Genomic DNA, 15,562 nt, shown 5'->3' with positions numbered 1-15,562 from the left:
CAATTCTTAGTTTTATTAGCTCAATATTTTTCTTAGTTTCAGTTTTGTTAATCTCTCCTTTGGTTTTCAGTCTTTCTAATTTGGTATTAACTTGTGGATTTTCAGTATGTCTTTTTCTAGCTTTTTCAGCAGCGTGCCCAATTCATTGATCTCCTCTTTCTCTGTTTTATTAATGTAGACATTCAAAGATATAAAACTTCCCCTAAGAACTACTTTTGCAGTATCCCATAAGTTTTGGTAGATTGTCTCATTATTTTCATTCTCTTGAATGAAGTTATTGTTTCTATGATTTATTGTTTAACCCACTCATTCTTTAGGATTAGATTATTTAATTTCCGATTAATTTATCTTTAAATTGTCTTTTATTATACATAATTTTTACTGCATCATGATCTGAGAAGGATGCATTGACTATCGCTGCCTTTCTGCACTGACTTGTGAGGTTTTTATGCCAATAAATTTTTGCATATGTGTCATGTACCACTGAGAATATTCCTTTGTATCCCCATTCAATTTTCTCCCGGAGATCTATAATATTAACCTTATCCAGAGTTTTGCTTACCTTCTTAAATTCTTTATTGGCTTGTTTTTGAGGTTAAATTTATCAAGTTCAGTGAGGGGGAGGTTGAGGTCTCCCACTGGTATTACTTTGCTCTGTGTTTCTTCCCATAACTCCCTTAAATTCTCCTGTTAAGAATTTGGGTGCTATACCACTTTGAGCATAAACATTTAGTAATGAGATTGCTTTGTTATCTATGGTGGCTTTTAGTTGAATAGTTTCCTTCCTCATCACTTTTGATTAGATCTTTTTCTGTTTTTGCTTTGTCTAAGATTAGGGCTTCTACCCCTGCTTTTTTTTGATCAGCTGAAGCATAATATGTTCTGCTCCAACATTTTACCTTTATCCTGTTTGTATTCCCCCATTTCAAATGTGTTTCTTGCAAACACCATATTGTAGGATAATGGCTTTTAACACATTCTGCTATCTGCTTCCATTTTATGGTAGAGTTCACCCCATTCACATTCACAGTTATGATTATTATCTGTCTTTTCCTCTATCCTCTTTCCCCCTTTTATGCTTTTAGTTCTCCCTGCTCCCATCCCCTCCACAATAGTTTCAATTTTTGACCACTGCCTCCCTCAGTCTTCTCTCCCTTCTTTCAGTCCCCCTCGCTTTTACTCCCCTTTTCCCTTACTACTTCTTCCCTCACTTTTAACCTCCCCTCCCTTTTCTTTCCCTTTACCCCTCCTATTCCTGATAGAGCTAATTAGATTTCTATACTTAACTGAATTTGTTGTTCCCTCCCTGAACCAAATTAGATGAGAGTAAATCTCAAACAATGCTCATCTCCTTCCCCTCTTTCCCTCTAGTGGAATGTTTTTGTGCCTCTTCCTGTGATGTAATTTATTTTTCTCTGTCTCCTTTTCACATCTTCCTTTACAACCCCTTCACACTCTTAAATAATATTTTTATCATCACATCATTTAACTTATACCCACTCCTTCTATCTATGTATATCCCTTATCATAATAAGTATGCAATTCTCAAGATTATCAAGTCTCATCTTTCTTTATAGGGATGCAGTTTGGCCATATTGAATAAAAAGGTTTTTCCCTGTCTACATTTTTATGCCTCTCTTGAGACTTGTGTTTGAAGACAGAATTTTTTATTGAGCTCTGGCCCTTTTCATCAGAAATGTCTGGAAATCCCTTATTTCACTGAATGTTCATCTCCCTGCTTGAAATATTATGCTCAATTTTGATGGGTAATTGATCCTAGGTTGTAGTCCAAGCTCCTTTGCCTTACGGTACATCATATTCCAATTCCTCTGATGCTTTAATGTAGAAGCTACAAGGTCCAGTGTGATCCTGACTGTAGCTCCTAGATATTTGAACTGTTTTTTATCACTGTCTGAAGGATTTTCTCTTTCACTTAATAGTTTTGGAATTTGGCATTGATATGCCTTGGTGTTTCTGGTTTGAGATCTCTTTCAGGAGGTGAATGGTGGACTCTTTCAATGAGTATTTTGCCCTCTGGATCTAAGACCTCTGGGCAGATTTCCTTGATGATTTCTTGGAAGATGCTGTCAAGATTCTTTTTTCATCATGGATTTCTGGTAGACCAATAATTTTTCAATCTTCTCCTGGATCTGTTTTCCAGGTCACGTGTTTTTCCAATGAGATATTTTACATTTTCTTTTATTTCTTCCATTTTTCAAGATTCTGTTTGACTGATTTTTGATAGAGTCATTAGCTTCTATTTCCCAATTCTAATTTTTAATAGATTGTTTTCTTCAGTTAACTTTTGCATCTCCTTTTCCATTTGTTCATTTGTTCCTTTTAAGAAGTTATTTTCTCCAGTTAGGTTTTGTACTTCCTTTTCCATTTGTCCAATTTATCTTTTTAAGGAGCTGTTCTCTTTAGTGAATTCTTTTTTCATATTTTAAAAATCATCTGCCAGTTTTTCTTCTGTTTCTTTAATCTGGCTTTGAAAATCCTTCTTGAGCTCTTTCAAGAATGCTCTTTGGGCTTGAAACCAGTTCATATTCCTTTCTGAAGTTTCAGATGGAAGTATAGTCTCAATGCTTACCTCTTTGGTATTCGTGTCTTGTTCCCACAGAAAGATTCTATGGTCTCTTCTTTCCTGGTTTGCTTCTTGCTCATGATGATCACCCTTTTCCTGACTTTTAAAGTGAATCTCTGATTCTGGGACACAAGAGGTTCTGTCCTACAGTTCTTGTGTCTAGAATTTGATGCTTTCTTTGTTGTGACCTCTGGTTCTTTCAGCTAGAACCTAAAATGCTGCAGCTTACCTGGTGTTGAGCTGGCTGGTGTGCGAAAACAGAGGCCAGGTGAAGTCTTTCTGGATTTCCCTGGAGTTACCCTGGAGCTAGCTGTGTTAAGTGTGTGGGAGGGGTGGTCTGGCCACAGGGGAATCTCCCCCACTGAGCTAGAGCACAGGCAAGCTCAGGGATTTGTGAACCCCTCTGTACTAGTGTCTTCTCAATTCCCCTGGGGTGCTGAGGCATGCCTGGGGTCCTTGTCCTAGTGATTGTGGGCTCCACCCCATGGGTCTCAAGATCCCCCCACTGGTTCACTGTGGTGGGGCTGTCTGGGACAGGTCTGGTCCTGCACTTGTCCCCTTCAGCCACAGCAAGAGGGATCCCCCTTTTTGCAATTTTCCTAGCCTCACAGCTTGAGACTGTTTACTGCTTAGGCTGATCCCACTGTTCTAGGACCTTTCCTGGGGAAATATTGTCTGAGTTTCTCAAGGGAAACAAGAGGAGGTAAATAGCAATTACCAATCACTCTGCCATGTTAGCTCCCAGGAGTTCAAGTAGGTGATTTACAGACATTTAATCTGAGAGCTGATATTCTCAGGAGCAGCTGCTGCAGTTACCTGGGGTTCTGCACTTCTCTCTCTCTCACTTCCCCTGGACTCCTGTCCTCAGCTGGTATGTTTGAGAATCCACAGTGCTGCTCCTTCAAATCACCCAGGGCTTCCTGCTTGCTTTTGCTATGGGAGGGTCCACACTGGTACAGCCTGGCATTGTGTGCTCCTCCAGTCCATGTAACAGATCCTTCCTGTTGACCTTTCAGTCTGTCCTGGGTTGTAAATCTGCCAACTCTGTCTCTTGTTGTATTCTGCCACTCTAAAATTTGTTCAGATTCTCTTTTTAGACATATCTGAAGGAGTTTGTCCTAGAGTTTAAGTGAGTATGAACTCTCACTACACCATCTACAAAGGAAGTGATTTTCAAAAAGGGGGTTTGTTTTAAATTTTCTGGGCTTGATGAAATGGCTTGACTTAATCTGCTTTCTTCAGTCAACAAAGTACAAACAAGCAAATCCAAAATCCTTCAAACCAATGACGTTTAATAGGAAGATCAGAATTTTAAGGTGAAATAGAAAAGGCAATTCTGAATGGAATTTTAACAAAGAAATAAATGCAGATTATGAGACTGATGCATTGAATGCTGTCTTTGGATGATTTGTAAAAAGAGTAACTGGTCATAGAAAAGTCAGTGTGGTGTGATGTCTAGAACACTACACTTGGAAGTAGTAAGACCTACTGTTGAATTCAAACTCTAAAGCCTGCTATAAGATATCTGTCCTTGCAATACTGCTTCAGGGTTCAAACCTTAAAGTGCTATATCAAGGTTATCTGTTATTTTTCTTGGAGAAGAGCACAATAACTCACATTTGCACAGTGCTCTAAGATGTAATAGTGTGCTTTCCTCACAATTGCCTTCTAAAGCAAATTGGGGAAGCATTTTTTATTTTACAAATGAGGAGCCTGAGACCAACTGAGGTCAGGTAACTTGCCCATAGTCCCATAAACTAGTAAAAGTTTCTGAGTTTGGAATAAAAGTGAGGTCTTTTAAGGCTAAGATCAATGTAATTTATATTCTACCACACTGTGTCCTCAGGGCAGCATGGTGTAGGTCCTGGAGGCCTGGCCTTAGAGTTAGGAAGCTCCCTCTTCAAGTCTAATCTATGACACATATTAGTTCTGGGACCATGGTAAAGTCACCTAATCCAAGTGTCTCAAGTATCTCTTCTAATACACAGATGACAGATGGCTATGCTGGGAATTCCCAACACTAACTATGAAGAGACACAAATGATTGATTAAATCATATTCTAAATGTTCTTCATCTCCTTGATTTGTCTTATGTAGACAGTTAGGTCCAACTCCCTTCCACAGGACTTGGCAATGTTCTAGGGGTAAGTGCAACCATCACAAACACCCTCCACAGACAGGAAGAGCTTGTCATCCACAAGGGACTCTCCTTTCCCTTGGTCTCCTAAGGACTCATTTGCCTGCATCCCCCAAATTTGGGTATGTTGTCTCATTTTTATCATTTTCCTTGATGAAATGATCAATTATTTCTGTGATTTGCAATCTCTAAATTCAAATCATTTATCAAAATATTTTCTAATGCTAATGAGTTTTATCCCATTATGGCCAGTAAAGGATTTGTTTAATATTTCTGCTTTTCTGCATTTGTTGATGAGGTTTTCATTGCTATAGCACACACTCAGTTTAATAGTGCCATGCTTTGGATTTTCATTTAGCCAGAGAGCTATCATATCTAAATTGTCTAAAATTATGTTTGGGTTCTTCATTTTTTATTGCTTTTTTTTTTTCTTACCTTTGGACACTTTTGAAAGGGATCCACTGAGATTTCCTACTACTGTGATAGTTTCGGTGTCAATTTCTTTTTCCAGTTTAATTTTTCTTTTAAGTACTTAGATGCTATGCCATACACATGAGATAAGGATTTATTTCATTCAGTTCAGCAAATGTAACATTTATTAAGTGCCTACTATGTGCCAGGCACTGTGTTGTGTTGTGGATACAAATAAGGAAAAGAAGGACAGTCCCTGCCCTCAAGGAGCTTATAATCAAAAGGGAGAAGACAGCTTACATGGCAATCTGGAAAGCAGAGTTGGAGTGGGTGGGTGGGGAAGGATGCCAGAGGATGTATGAAGAGTAGATACCAGGGATACCACATGGATGTGTCTCACAAACATGAGATCATAACATCATACCTTTCAAGCTTTGAGTTGGAAGGAAACTTTGAGATGATCTATTAGAAAATAGAGACTCAGAAAGTCTATGTTTCTTGCTTAAGGTCACAGAGGGAACAGGCTCAGTGTTTTAACTCAAGTTTTCTGACTCCAAATCCATCTTTCCCAGCTGCCAACAATTCACCTCCAAACAGAGTTGAATTGCTTAGAGCAGAATCTCAAAAATTAATGTAAATTTTTGAAGATAATCACAGATTAAAACTTACTTGCTAATAGCCAGGCATCTCATAGACTGAAACTATCTGGTTGGAAAAAGAATAAAATTTTGTGAGTAATTATGGTAGCTCTTGCTTGAAATAGACTTTCTACCATTTAGTATTGTCCTAAATGTCCTTCTTCTTTAGGATGGGAGGAGATGTCTGTTCACCAAGAAAGTAACCTTCTATGGTTTGGGGCATTTTCCCAACCAGTTACTTGACTTTTGGGTCTTTTGTCAAGAGTAGGGTATATTCTGGGAATCTGTAAAATCTCAGTTCCTCCAAGGTGGCACAATCAAGCATGTACTGGTCTGGGCTCAGGGAAGGATTTTTGTGCCCAGAATCTTAGCAGAGTATGATCTCCACAGCCACCTGGCCTCCAGTTCCACCAAGCCAGCACTAGGGGGCTAGGATTCAGTCAAGCTGTGGGGGTAGGGCCGCCATTCAGTGCGAGACAAAGACCAGCTGCCTCAGGGCGTCTACACAGGGCTGAGGTAGGACTCAGCTCTTCAGTTCCCCCAGGGGTTTTTATGCTCCAACAATGGAGAGGTCTGTGCTGGCTGCTGTGCAGTGTTTGTGGCCTCTGTCCGCTGCTGGAGCTATGGGAAGGCCCTTCTCCCTTCCTGGCCAGCTGAAAATACCCCGTCACTGAGCTTTGGTGCCTGTGGGTTGAGGGATCTGAGGACCTGCTGCTGCAACTGGAGATTCTGCCCCTGAGGTGTCCTCCTACCAGAGTCTTGTCATGCTGGGCTGTGCGGCCAAGGCTGGGCTGGGCTCCATGCTCTGCTCCGAGTCTGGCACAACTGACATTTCCGTGGGCCTTTCAGGTCACTGTGGGCTGGAAATCTCCACTCTGTTGCTCTCCACTTCTGCTGCTCCAGAATTCTTTGAGACTCCCTCCCTACAGGTATTTTATGGACTGTGTGGGGAGACCCTGCCTAAGTGTGTCTTTCTAGTCTGCCATATTGGCTCCACCCCCGCCTCCTTCTTCTTTAGAAGAAAAATAATCACAGTATCTCTTAAGTGGAAGGAGCTTCAGGAGTCATGCAGTAAAGCTCCATACCTGAACAAGAATTTTCCTTTGAAAGCATCCTTTGATAAGTCAGCCAGCCTTTGCTTGAAGATACCAGTGGATTAGAGCTATGGGTGTGGTGTGATGTGAGGAGAACACTCTTAAAATCTATTTCATTTTGAGAGAGCTCCATTTCTTAGGAAATTTTTCTTTCTTTTTTTTGTAAATAATATTTTTTTCCAATTACATGTAAAGATGGTTTTCAACATTCATTTTTTATAAGATTTTGAGCTCTAATTATTTCTCCTTCCCTTTTTCCCTCCCTCCTTTTCCCCTCCCCAATACAGCAAGCAATCTGATATAGGTTATACATGTGCAATCATGTTAAACATATTTTCACATTAGTCATGTTGTGAAAGAAGAAATAAAACAAAGGAAAAAACCACAAAAAACAAAAACCAAAAATGTGAAAATAGTATGTTTCTATTTGCACTCAGAATCCTTAGTTCTTTCTCTAGATGTGAATAACATTTTCCATCATGAGTCTTTTGGAATCATCTTGGATCATTTGATTGCTGAGAAGCGGTAAATCTGTCAAAGTTGGTCATTGAACAGAGTTGCTGTTACTGTTTACAATGTTCTCTTGCTTGTGCTCCCTTCACTCAGCATGAATTCATTTAAGTCTTTCCAGGTTTTTCTGAAATCTCCTTGCTCATCATTTCTTATGGAACAACACAGTATTCCATTACATTCATATACCATATCATGTTCAGTCATTTTCCATTTGATGGACATCCCCTCAATTTCCAATTCTTAGCCACCACACAAAGAGCTGCTAAAAATATTTTTGTACATGTAGGTCCTTTTCCCTTTTTTATGATCTCTTTGGGATACAGTCCTAGTAGTGGGATTGCTGGATCAAAGGATATGCACAATTATGCAGCCATTGCTATCCAGAATGGCTGGATCTGTTCACAACTCCACCAACAATGCATTTTTGTCTCAATTTTTCCCACATCTTCTCTAACATCTAACATTTTCCTTTTCTATCATATCAGCCAATCTGATAAGTGTGAGGTGGTACCTCAGAGTTGTTTTAATTTGCATTACTCTAATCAACAGTGATTTAGAGTTTTTTTATATGATTATAGATAACTTCAATTTCATCTGAGAACTGACTGTTCATATCTTTTGATCATTTATCAATTGGGGAATGATTTGTATTCTTATAAATTTGACTCAGTTCTCTATGTATTTGAGAAATGAAGCCTTTGTCAGAAACACTGACCATAAAAAAATATTTCCTAGCTTTCTGCTTTTTTTCCAGTCTTGATTGCATTGTTTTTGCAGCTCTCGCTCGTTCAGTTCCACTGGACTCCTCTCCTGGGCTGATATGCCTGAGATTATGCAGTGCAGCCACTGCCTCAGACCACCCAGGGCTTTCTGCATGGCCCTGGGCACATGTTGAGCTGTGTGCTGTGTGCTCCTCCACCCCCACAGAACAGAATCAGTCTTCTAAAAAACAATCAAGAATTATACAATATAATCACAAAACCCTCTTGAAAGAAATTAAGACAAATAATTGAACGGATATTCACTGATCATGGTTGGGCTATATCAAGATATTGAAAATTAGTATACTAGCTCAATTATTTTACAGATTTAGTACCATGCTATTACTACTACAGCTACCAAAATTACTTTATTATGCAGAGTACCAGGAGCATAGTAAGTACTTAATAAATGCTCCACCTACCTATTGGTCAGTCAATCTATCGACAGCTAGACAAAATAATATCAATTCAATTATAGGAATAAAATGTAAAGAATTGTAAGGGAAACAATGTGGGGAAAGGAAGAATGGAGGAGGAAGACTACTTCTTGATGTCTTTACAAAGCCATAATCAACAAAATTATTGGGAATCAGCCAAAACAGAAAAACAGATGAGTAGAACTGTCAAATTAAGCAAGTAGGAGAAATAATCACATTCAATAACCCCAAGGACATAAGCAATTTAATTAAATACTTCCTATTTGATGAGAACTGCTGGCAAAACTAGAAGGCATATAGCCCCAAAGTAGGTATAGATAGGCAACTTATACTTTACAGTACCATAGGATTCAAATGAATACCCAATTTAAATATACAAGAGTTCAACTTTAAATAGTTGGAGGAAAATCATTGGAGGCATCTTTCACAACTATAAGTAATGTGAAGATTCTTAACTAAGCAAGGGATATAAGAGATCACAAAAGAGAAAAAACAATTTTGATTGTGTGACATTGAAAAGCCTTGACATGAACAAAATCCATGCAGCTGGTATATGGAAAGAAATTGTTGATAGGGAAAAATCTTTGCCTCTAATCTCTCAAAAAGGGCTGCTACCCAACATATAGAAGTAATTAATGTAGATAGATTTATAAGATCAAGATCACTGACCAGAAAATAAGTGTTGAACAGATATGAACAGTCCTCAAAAGAAGGGTAAGCTATTAACTATTAATTATGAAAGATTTTTTAAAATCACAACTAATGTGAATCAAAATGCTTAAGAGATTTCTCTTTATACACAGCATAGTGGCCAAAATGACAAAAGATATAAATTGCTGATTTTAGAGGAGTTGTAGATAGATAGGTACACTAATACATTGTTGGTGGAGTTACATTGCCATTAATGCAGTAATGGGATACCCTGGGGATCAGGGGTCCTGACAATTCTTCCATGGGGCATGAGCTATGGACCACATGGCTGGCATATGAGAAAGCCTCGTGGCATAGAGCAGATAAGTTCTGCATATGCACTTAATTTCAGGCAGTGGCTATGACTCTGGCCAATTCAGCAGAACCCTAGATAGAACAGAACCTGGACCATGAAATGTTCTTCCTTACTCACAGTTATTATTTAGGCACGTCAGCCACTATTACAGATTACACCATTACAAAATTCCACTGCTGAGCTCAACAACCAGACTGACACCCTGGAGTGAATGGTGGAGGCTGGGACTGGATCCTTACCAATGGAGAAATGCACAAAAAGGAGCAATAATAAAGAAAGGCAAAGAAAACCACTATAATATCCTCCATCTAGTACAGAACTGCAGAGAAGATGCCTGAATCCTTAGGAGGCTCCAAATAGTGGCCAGCCAAGGCCAAAGGAAGGCAAAGCAGACAAATGCTGTGGGTACCCAGCAGGAAACAGGGTCCAGACAGAGTCCAGCCAGTGCAGCCTCCAAGTGGCCCCACCCAAGAGACACAGGAGTGCCTGCAGAATGTGGGTCCAAAGCTTCTCCACCATATCCAGGACTAAGTATAGGTTGCCCATACTGTCCAAGGAAAAGGGAGGCTGGAAACAGAATCTCACCCAAGCACAAAGTCCCAATCCAGGAGATGAGCTGGAGATGTGGGTAAAAGGAAGAAAATGACAATGAAGGAATATTATGGACTTAGAGAAACCCAGATATACAGGAACAGGATAAGTAAATAAGAAACAGAATATGTAAGTGGTCTGTGGATTCAAATGTTCTCATGGGAGGAATCCAGGAACCAGCAGAGGGGTGGTGGATAGATAGCATTTAGGTAAAAATCAACAGAGGAAGAAAGAAAAGCAGTTTTGTCCATGAGGTATATACAACAGACCCCTGGGAAACACATCCCAAGTTTAGCACAAAGTCGTGATACAGGAATAAGAGACCTCAGTTACCTAGGCATCCGGTGAGGCTCTCTCTTCCAAAATCAGAACAGCTAATAATTTCTTGATTTTTTTAATAAAAAGTTCATCCTTCAAAAGGTGGAAGAAATACAAAGGGACATTCTATTTAAGACATGATTCTCAATAACAGGGAGACCCTGGTTCCTAGGATAGGGGACTTTTGAATTATAAAGGACCCCTTCCTCTTAGAGTTTGTAATAGAAAATGAGAAGCAGAGGGAGTCAGGGGAAACAGCACTGGATGTGGATGAAGGGAGATCTTGGTTCAAATCCCACTTCATACAACTAGAATAGTAAAGAGCCCTAAGGCCATGTCACAAGGAACTGGGCATGTGTAGCTTAGAGAAGAAAGGACTGAAGGGAGCCATGATAGTTGTATATGAATGGCTGTCCTATACAGGAGCATCAGACTTGTTCTATTTTTTTTAGAAGACAGGACAAGGAACAGAGATTAGAAGTTGTAAGAACGGAAACTGAGGTGTGACATCAAGAAAACTATAAGAGCTATCTAAAAGGTAGTGAACTCCCCCTCCTTAGAGGTCTTCAAAGGTTGGATGACCACTTGACCTTCAGGTAGGCTGAGGGGACTCCTCTTCAGATACAGATTGAAATGAACTAGGTGCCGCTGAGGACCTTTTTAACCTCTAAAATCCTGTGATTCTGCAATTGTGAAATAGCTGAACAGATGGAAATATATGGATCTGATGTGATTTTACTGCACTGTAGGAAATGGTAAATATAAAAGGCTGAACAAGTCATGGTATATGGTTTTGATGGAATACTACTGTGCAATAAGAAATTTGGAGCTCAATGATCTTAGAAAGGCATGGGAAGATTTGCATGAAATGGTGAAGGGCAAAGTGAGCAGAACCGAGAGAACATTGTATACAGTAGCAATATTGTTTCAAGACGATAGCAATATTGTTCTAAGAACTTTGAGTGACTGAGGCATTTTGACTATTAAAAACACATTAATTAAAAGCAAATGACATATAAAGAGGTTAGATGCATTCCCAGAAAGAACTGATAAATATAAGTATGTATAGAATCATTATACATAAACATATATATACATACATATTAATTTGTGTCTAATAGTAGCCATCTGGGGGGGAGGAAAGTAAAAAGAAATATATATGATAACTTCATTATATATTTAAAAGGAAAGAAAGAAATGGTAAATACAAAGAAGTAGGAGAACAGATGATAAGAACACAAAACAAAGAGAACAAAGCACACAATGATTTCGTAAGGTCACTGACGACAACAACAAAAAGTACTTGAACTATGAAGACTTCTATTGGATAAACCAAGTCTGAGAGAACTGATAAGGAAACACAATTCCTCCTAGCAGAGGTGAGGACTATGGCTGTGGAATGCTACATATATAGCATATGCATCTGCTGGACTCTGGCTTGGTTTAAATATTTGATTGGAGTGGTGAGGTGCTAAGAGAATAGGACTGGCATAAAAACAGAAGGCAGAAAGGAAACTTCAAAAGACAAATGCAAATTACATAACTCTCAGTTACTTCCTACTCATCAAATATGCAAAGATGGAAAAAGTGAATGTGGGATGGGTGGGGAGCTACTTCACTGATGATGGAGTTAGGAACTGCTTCAACTGTTCTGAAACACACACACTTTACAATTATGTTAGAAAAGTTACTAAACTGTTCAGTGATCCCACTACCAGGCTCATACCACAATTAAGTCAACAGCCAAAACAAAGGAATCAGATGTACCAAATATTAACAGCAGCGTAGCTTAATGTGGGGGAAATCTAGAAACCAATTATCAACTTAATGATTGGGATTGGCTTAATGAGTCCCAGTATATCAATGCAGTCCAATTTAATAAACATCTCTTAAGTACCTACTACATGCTGGGTACAGTGTTAGGCATCAGAGATTCAAATACAAAAATAAAACCATCCTGCTTTACAAGCTCACTTTCACCTGGAGCATCACAGTATTGTATGGAATGGTGAATGGTGGAGAGACTAGCATGAATTAATGCAGAAACCAAACCCAAAGGATATTGACAACAACGATAAATAAGGGCAGCAAAGACAGTCATTAAAAGGCAACAGAATTCAGGTAAAAGATAATGGACATTGTTGTTTCCAAAGACCAGAACAGAAATACATCCTTGCTTTCTATTACCAAACCACAAGCTGGAAGAGGTCAAAGATATTAATACTGTTGGTTTTGATCACTATATTAGAACCATTTTGCTTAACATTTTAATGAGAAGTTACAATGGGAAGAGCTTGCCTATTGGGATGTTAGTGAAGTACCAAAACAAAATCAAAATTATGCAAGAAATAAAATTTCACCAAAATGAAAAAGATCATATCCTAAGAAAACCTTGGACTTCCTATGAATCATTTCATTTAAGATATACAGGAAGTTATGAGACATGCAGCTACCATGATGCAGGCCTTCAGGTGTTCCTCAGTTTGGTTACTGTATTCAAGGGAAGTTGACCTCTAGGGCATCTGCCAGGGAGGACCTTGGGACCTGCAAATCAGTAACCAAGAGTTACAAAGTCACAGTAAATTTAAAGCCTACCTTCTTTCCTCTCCCAAAGCTGGGGATCTGGGGGCTATTCAAGTATCACCCCTGTTCATAAACTTAAATTCCATTCTCTAAGAAGGAAGAAGGGAGGGAGGGGGAAGAAGAGAGATAAATGATTTGACTTATTACTTTATACATCTCCCCAAAAGTATGTTTTGGAAGAATAAACAGATTCTAAGGCATATGCATGACAGAGATGAAGTCTAGACAAAAGCCCCATCAAGAAATCCCTCATAGTTATTTCCTCACATCCATGTGGGTCAGAAGGCAAGAGAGTCAGGACTGGAAGGGCTTCAGCCCAGCAGGGAGAGGTTCTAGACTTGTTTTAGAATGAGCGAGGGATTAATCAATTTACTCAATTAGTCATCCCACTCTACTTAGAGCAGCCAACAAAATACTCTAGCCCTGATCCCTCTGTCAGGTCAAAGTATCTCCACTAAATTCATTAATCAATTAAAGGCACTAAACTGCTGTATGCACTGTCACAGCTTATGGTTCTCTATAAAATACCATGTCAGTTAGGAACCCAGCATCTGAGTCTTAAAGAAAGCCCAGAGGAGAGGATAGTTTCAGCTGAGCCCCAGAGAGAAAGGAGGGGAAGGGAGAGGAATAAAAGAGGGGAGCGAAGGGAGAGTGGGGAGGGATGGGAGGGGGAAGGCTGAAGCCACTGTCTCCTTCCCTCACCTTGAAGAGAGCATGATCTTGGGAACTTATGAGGATAAGACAATTTGGACCTATCAGCAAAGAATGCAAGATCTCAGACAGTGTTGACCTTGAGGGTCAAGGACATACTAGATATACTGATCTTCAGGTCACCACAGGGAGCTGGGCACAAAGCAGCACCATCCTGAAAGAGAACTGCCTGGGTTCGCCAAAAAGGGGAGAAATGAACTTGGATTTCCAGGAGGTGTGTTACCTATGTTTGCCTCATGTGCTTTCTAAGCTTGAGCCCACCTTTCCCTGGGCTTTATATATACTTGTGGACTTTACATGTACCCAGGTCATGGAAAAATTGGGAAATTGTTGCACTGCTGGTGGAACTGTGAACTGATCCAACTATTCTGGAGAGCAATTTGGAACTATGCACAAAGGGCTATAAAACTCTGTCTACCCTTTGATCTAGCAATGTCACTTCTAAGTCTGTGTCCCAAAGAGATCAAAGAAAAGGGAAAAGGACTCACATGTACAAAAATAATTATAATAGCTCTTTTGGGAAAGGCAGAGAACTGGAGATTGAAAGGATGCCCATCTGTTGGGGAATGGCTAACCTATCTGTGGTATATGATTGTGAAGGAATACTATTGTACTAGAAGAAATGACAAGCAGAATATTCTCAGAAAAACCTGGGAAGACTTACATGAACTGATGCAAAATGAAATGAGTAGAACCAAGAGACCACCGTACACAACAAAAACAATATTGTACAATGATCCACCATGAATGACATAGCTCTTCTCAGTAATACAATGACCCAAGATGATTCTGAAGGACTTATGATGAAAAATATAATCTGGCTCCAGAGAAGAAATTGATGGGGTCTGAATGCAGATCAAAGCATACACTTTTTTATAGTATTTTTCTAGGTTTTGGGGGAAGGTCTGTGTTTTCTTTTGCAACATGACTAATATGGAAATATTTTTTGTGTGACTGCACATGTACAATCTCTATCAAATTGCTTGCCTTCTCAAGGAGGGGAGAAGGGAGGGAAAAGGAGGGAGAAAATTCAGAATTCAAAATTTTTAAATTTATTTTTACATGTAATTGAAAGAAATAAAGTATTAAATACTTATGGAAAAAAATTTCATATGAGTTATTAGGGACAACAAGCAGATAAGTGTTGCTAAATTATGTCTTTCTTATTTGCAAGTTGTTGACTAAAGCATGGAACTTTGCTGATTGAATCCACTACAAATACAGCCTATGTAAGTCCAGGTGGACCCTCATTCCCTGAATCAATTCAGTACACCCCCTTAGCACAGAAGCTCTTCCAAATATTCTCATCCCTCCTCCATGGTTTCCCTACCACTTTAGTGAGGACATTGCCTGGGGCCTTTTGTCAAGAGCTTCATTGTCTCCTTTCCTCCTCATCTCACATCACTCAACATTTTCCCCAAATATCTCCTCCTTCACCCCTGTCTGAGATAAAGAGATAGTCCTTCTTCTTTCCAAGGAAAGTCATCCCATTCCATCCTGTCTTCAGCAGATTTGCCCCTCTATATTCCCCCCCTACCAATCTTCAGTGTTTCCTTGTCTACAAACATGCTTGTGTCTCTGCCATCACCTGATATCACCATCCCTGCTAGCTCTCATCCTATATCTCTCCCCTCTCTTGTAGCTAACCTCCTTGAGAAAGTCATATACAACCAATGCCTCCTCTTTCTTCTAAATTCTCCTCACCTACTATCTCCAAAAAGATTGCTCAATCATCAAATCTAAGGATTTCTTCTCATTCTTCATCCTTCCTGATCTCT

The sequence above is a fragment of the Notamacropus eugenii genome, chromosome 7 (assembly GCF_028372415.1).
Source record: "Notamacropus eugenii isolate mMacEug1 chromosome 7, mMacEug1.pri_v2, whole genome shotgun sequence".
NCBI classification, from domain to species: Eukaryota; Metazoa; Chordata; class Mammalia; order Diprotodontia; family Macropodidae; genus Notamacropus; species Notamacropus eugenii.
This window is presented reverse-complemented; position numbering follows the sequence as displayed.